We start from the raw sequence: 6,000 nt of genomic DNA, 5'->3' as shown, positions 1-6,000 counted from the left end.
AGTTGGTTCTCACTAGTTGTCATGTACTGTGGCTATGTCATTCTTTTAAAGGTTGTGCCCTGCCCCCTTCCCTCCTGTTTCATTTTTGATTTTGCTATATTAATCTAATTATTTAATGATTGTTTTAACTTTTTCTTAATGTCTCTCCACTGTATTCCCTTTACCCTTTCATTAGCAAGTACCACTTTTTCTCCTTGCTTTTCAACTTTCTCTACTATAAAAAGGATGCAAAATTTGTCAGTGCAAAGGGACATCTCTCAAGCACTGCATCATTTTGATGTTAAAAATAGCAACTGCATGTTCAGGAAAACCCACCTGTATTTCCCTATTAATTCCCCAGGGTGTGTGTGTGTGTGTGTGTGTGTGTTTGCAAATATATAAGGAAAAGGGGATCAATGTTAAAGCTACTAATATACTTGGCATTGATTCATTGAACCAAAAATCATGGAAGCAAAAAAAGAAAAAATTAGGAGAGCTTTAGTTCTTCTGAGTTTATAGCTGCTAAAAACAGCTTTTATAAAGGAATCGCCTTTGTGCAAAAAGTATTTTCTTGTTTTTTACGCCCTTGAAAAGGAATCACATATCATACATGAAAATGGTGTGCTGCCTGACTGCATCAAAATGACAAGGGTCCAGCAGACACATTATAGCTAAATTTTAGTAGGTAGAGCAGACACACTTGAGCTTATTTTTCTCTGACTTTCTCACTCCCCATTCCAGCCCCTCGGGTACGCACGTTACACGATTCCCTAGAGTCAGAAGATGGGAGTGGAGAGTTTCAGTACAGAATGTAGCTCTGGACATCACCAAGAAAAAGGAAGGGAAGAAAGAGAAGAGAGGGTAAGCAAAAGGGAGGGGGGAAAGGAAAGGAAGGAGAGAAGGAAAAAAGGAGGGAGGGAGCGCAAGAAAAGAATGAAAGAAAAAAAACAGAAAGCAAGGAGAGAAAAAAAATAAAGAAAAACTGAGAAAGGAAGAAGCTTCGCTGAAGGGAGGAAAAGGAGCGAGGAAGTGGAGAAGGAAGAGTGTGAGAAATGTTTTTGTCTCAGGTCCATTAGAAAGAGAAATAGAACCCTTATCAGCACTACAGAATCTCGAAGAGGCAGTGTATTTTCTTGAAAGCCCCGAAGCTAAGCAATTCCAAGAATGTTTGGCAAAGCCCTTTGGGGAAGGGTGAGGGGGGGGCGGGCGTGGGGGTGGGGGCTTTCTCACACCCCCACCCCTGGCCCCCTCACAGGATGTGACAGGATTTGGGAGACCTAGAGGAAACCTTCAGGTCACCCAGGGAACTGCTCCTCTCGCTGGTCCTGCAGTGGCGAGGCGGGGTGGGGGTGGGGGGGTGAGAGCGCCGAGACGCGCGGGGCGCGGAGATGTGCAAGTGGCGAAGCTGGACCCAGCGCAGGCGGGAGAAGCCGCCCGACTCCCGGCGCGGGATCTGCTGAGAGACCAAGGTGAGTCTCTCCGGGTGCGGGTCCGAGAGATGTCCGGGTTCCCCGTCGCCCCCGGGCCCGGGCCGACGCGGGCCCGGAACCTCCCTGGAGTCCGGCCTGGGCTCGGCGCCGCCGCCCGCCGCCAGGAGCCCGCGCTGCTCGGGACGCGCCTGGGCGGACGCACCGACCGACCAGCGCTCTGCGGCGCTCCCCGCCGCCCGCAGACCCAGTGCGCTCATTGGTCGGGATGTGTCTGCTCAGCAGCCTCCAACTTCTCCCGAATCCCATGGGTGAGTCCCGAGAAAGCGAGCTGGCACCTGGGAGCTGGGGGGAGATGGGTCCAAAGGGCGCGAGATTTCCCTCGGGGGCGGTGGGAGCCGTTGGGACGGGAGCCGGAGGGGAGCGGCGGCCGCGCGGAGCGGCTGCGTGGAAGGCGCACGGAGCAGGGTCCGTGGCTCAGGTCCGGCGAGATCAGAGCGCCCGGGACCCCGCGGCTGTGGGCGAGGGAGGCGTGCCCTGGGAAGAAGCTGCAACTGAGACTTGAAGAGTGAGGGACTGGGGTTAGAGAGGGTGACCTGGACGAGGGCTCTGCAAGTGATGTCAGGTCGACTCTTCAGGTTCATTTCCATAGCTTCCTGTAGCCTCTGCCTGGGAGAGTTACGTCCGGTTACTGAGATCAGCGCTACGAAATTGCAGGCTGGCTGATTTGGGGGCTGGGAATTTGCCATTCCGCTGTAAAGACACTGTTTGTTTTTGTTTTTTGTTTGTATTTTAAAGTAAGGTTTGTTTTCATTTTGGTTTCTGTCAGATTTTCTTCTCATTTGTAACTCACTTGCCTATTTTTACTTTCCCTACCCTGAAGATCTTTTCATTATCCTGCTTCTTCATCTTGCTTTAAACCTTAGTTTCCTCTTACATAATTTATGCTGATAGAGTGCTTAAATCTCGAGGGTTGGTTGGTGGGAGTGGTGGTGGGAGTTCTTTTGCAGATGAAAGTTTCCTTAATCTGTCTTAACCTATTTGTAGTATTTGAACAAAAGAGTAATTGCAACTGAAGTGTTCTCTTTATTTATTTTCCAATAAATTTATTTATTTTTGTCTGAGTTGGGTCTTCTTTGCTGCGCGCAGGCTTTCTCTTGTTGTGGAGCACAGGCTCGCGGGCTCAGTAGTTGTGGCTTGCGGGCTCTAGAGCGCAGGCTCAGTAGTTGTACAGGACTGGCTTAGTTGCTTCGCGGCATGTGGAATCTTCCCAGACCAGGGCTTGAAACCCTGTCCCCTGCATTGGCAGGTGGATTTTTAACCACTGCACCACCAGGGAAGTCCCAAATTGTTCTCTTTAGCCTCTTGGTCAAGTTTACTCCTCCTCCATATACGATGCAAATGGTAATTTTATTAAACTGAAAAGAAGTACCTCGATATGCAGTGTCAGCATTTGGAAGCTACTAGTCTGCACACCGACTATGAAGGCATCTAGCTGGCATTATTGCTGGGTTCCAGCACTTAATCTTGGACTCCATGCTGTGTCTTTTGTTGTATAGCAACACTGCACATGGGAGTAATATGTTTGGGGCTTTGCGTTCAGAACTCCGTATTATCAGATCCAGGAAACACCTACAAGTTTCCCTTGTCCGGGGAAACAAGGAGGTGATTCCTCTACCATATGTGCCTCCTCAAATCTGCAGCTATCGTCTAAATATGGAACCTGTTTCTCTCTGTATTTTTTGAATTGAAGTACAGTTGATTTACAATATTGTGTTAGTTTAAGGTGTATAGCATACTGATTCAGTATTTTTGTAGATTATACTCCATTATAGGTGGAACCTGTTTCTCTTGCTTCCTGTGCCTCAGTTTCCGTAATACAAACTGTAATTGCATAGTGTAACCTCAGAGACTTGCAGAAATGTTAATGTACTAATGTGTTGTGAAGATGAACATTGCTTTGGTTTATACTTTTCAACAAGCCAGTTATCCTCTGGGTCCTTTGATTTGATGATGTGATAAAGTAATGTGTACACTCAACTGGTATAAAAATTGCTGCTGTATATTGCTTTGAAACTCAGTTTCTATTTAGGCAAAATAATCTTTTATTCTTTTGGAGATGTTGTCAAGCTGAAGTTTGCAGTATTCTCGTTAGGGTAGATGTCCTAATCCTCTATCCTCTCTTGCGGAAGTGTCTACTTTTTGGCTTGAACTTTCCAACATATCTCCAATTGAGGTGGAATACTTTAAGGATGTAGGTATGTTTGGGGATATCCTGCTTTATATGGGACTACAAGTATCGACTTTATAATTTTTGTATTCTTTTGTATAATTGCCTCCTTTTCCCCCTCTCTAAAATGGGGTTGGGTGTGGTTGCATTGGACATCCAGGTATCTGAGGGATGGTGATATGTTTTTTCCTGAGGTTCAAGATTCTGACCCCTATTTTCTTAAAAGAAAATAGTGAATCAATTGGAATTACTGGAAATGAATGACAAAGTTAATTAGGAGGTTAAACTTGCCTCATTTCTGCTTTGGTCAGTGCTGTTGAAAAGTGCTTCTTAGGAGCAAAAGACTGAAAATTTGCAGGACGTTTATAGGAGGGGCAGATGGAGAGTTTGCAAGTGATTCAAAGATGATATTATTTTGATTCAGGTATAAGGACTAAACAGCTTCAGTCACTGCCTTTATTTTCCCCTGTAACAATTTCTGCTAAGGTGCGGAACCATTAAGAGCCCAGCTGCCTCAGTACCCCAGTCTCAAGAGTAAGAAGTAGACGCCCGGGAAAAGTAACCCAGAAGGGAGAAAGACATAACTGCCTACTAGTTTTCCTGCATGGTGAAAACCTGGTGGCGCAAATGAGCAGCTTCAATTTAACCCATGGCTGCCCTGGTTCCTGGCCCTAGATTTTACTAGAGAAACTAATTGTTTTTTCTAAGAAAGAACTAAAAAGAGAAGTGGGTCATATTATAATATATCAGGAGAACGTTTCTCTAGATTGTTTTCTGAAATGTTATCAGAGCAGGGGGAGAAATACTCAGGAAATGGAAATACTCAAGCAAATGTGATTAATATTCAGATGCTCTTGAAGTCAGTCTTGAATTCATCTGGGAGAAGCGGGAAAATTATTCTTTATTGTTTACCTCTCTGTATGGTGTCCAAGCGTTAAGTATGTTTCCATCTTTTCTTTCCCCACCCACCTCCCCTATTAAAAATCCAAGGGCTACTATCAATGCAATTCCATATCATAACCCAAGAAAGAGGCTGTGAGACTAAGCCAACATGAGTCATATAACCATTAAGACATTTTAACATTCAGGTACACTACATTCCACTTTTATTGAGCAGACATGGTTTTCATGGTCTAATAAAATATTTTTATTTGATAGTCTGTCCTTGGTTATAGCCTCATGTAATCCCAGGGACAGCATGCTTAAGACTTTGTATCCAGAACTTTAAAGTCCAACTGTGACTCACTTATTAATAACTCACTGGGGAAATTAAATTCCTAGTTATCTGCTGATAACTGATGGCCTGATCACCCAGGCCATACTTCAAACGTAGAATCCGTTTCTACTTTATCCTGTGCCTCAGTTTCCGCAAAACACACTCTCAGAAAATTATGTGTATTCAACAAAGATTTCTAACTATGAGAGCATCTCTGAGCAGTCACTTCATCTAGGAACTAAATTATATGCTTAATTTGCATCAGGCTATACACAGCTAATCTGTTAGTTTACAATGCTCTTTTCTACAGTCAGGCAGAAAAATTGAACTTGTGTGTTCTAAGCTTTGGTGAATAGCTGATAAAGAGTCACTAGGCCTCTAAAAGAAATATAATGAAATCTAATATTTAGGCTAATATCCCCTTAATTTTACCCCCTAGACTTCTGCAATAAGGTTTAAAGTAGCTATCATTGTATGATGATGCAATTTTCTTTCAAAATGTGTTCTTTGTAATTGTATTCTTTGAAATGTGTTCATTGTAAATGTGTTCTTACTTGTGTAGCTTTGGGCAAGTTACCTGGCTTTTCTGTGCCCCACTATCCTAAGGTATAGAACTGGAATATTCAAATCCGCCTTACAAAGATTCAGTGAAGTAGTACATGCAAAGCACCAAGAACTGTGAGTGGCACATGGGAAGTACTCAATAAATATCAGCTATAATTAGCAGAAGTATTAATATTATTAATTTAAGAACAAGTTAAGTATCTTAATTGTTATCCTGACCTGCAAGGTTGAATTTTTTTAATCATATTTTCTTCTTCTTCAGTTGCACAAAGAAACAGTACTTACGGTTAGTATCTTTCATCCCAGATTGTAAACCATGACTTTTGGTCCAGTGAGTGACCATTTTCAAAATGTTGTCTGAACAGTTAATAGATACCCATATTAGCAGTTGTTGTAATTTTGAACTGTAAAATTAAAGATGTTTTTAAGATGAAAAAAAATACTACAAGTGTTTGTTCCTTTTTGTTTTTATCTGTATTCATATTTAAAATTATTGCTTAGTCAAAACCTCGAAGTATTAGTCATTGATTTCTAAGCTTATAAAGGAAGCCAGTGGAGCAAGCTATAAAATTCACCTTTGATGT

At 43.0% G+C, this 6,000-nt stretch overlaps 1 protein-coding gene across 7 annotated transcripts in view; it reads left to right on the top strand.

Moving 5' to 3' along the window:
* Positions 1–764: 764 nt before the first annotated feature.
* Positions 765–6,000, top strand: part of MME (membrane metalloendopeptidase) — a 91,750-nt gene continuing 86,514 nt past the window's right edge. For 4 of the 7 annotated variants that reach the window (XM_067737456.1, XM_067737458.1, XM_067737457.1 and 1 more), the window contains exon 1: positions 1,304–1,448. The gene's annotated coding sequence lies outside the window, so the exon portion shown is untranslated. Of the gene's footprint in view, positions 841–1,303; positions 1,449–1,577; positions 1,718–5,679; positions 5,703–6,000 lie in introns of those variants that run through there. The other 3 variants (XM_067737454.1, XM_067737453.1, XM_067737455.1) reach the window with 3 other exon arrangements.

This window comes from Pseudorca crassidens, chromosome 5, assembly GCF_039906515.1.
Source record: "Pseudorca crassidens isolate mPseCra1 chromosome 5, mPseCra1.hap1, whole genome shotgun sequence".
Lineage (NCBI taxonomy): Eukaryota > Metazoa > Chordata > Mammalia > Artiodactyla > Delphinidae > Pseudorca > Pseudorca crassidens.
This window is presented reverse-complemented; position numbering and strand designations above follow the sequence as displayed.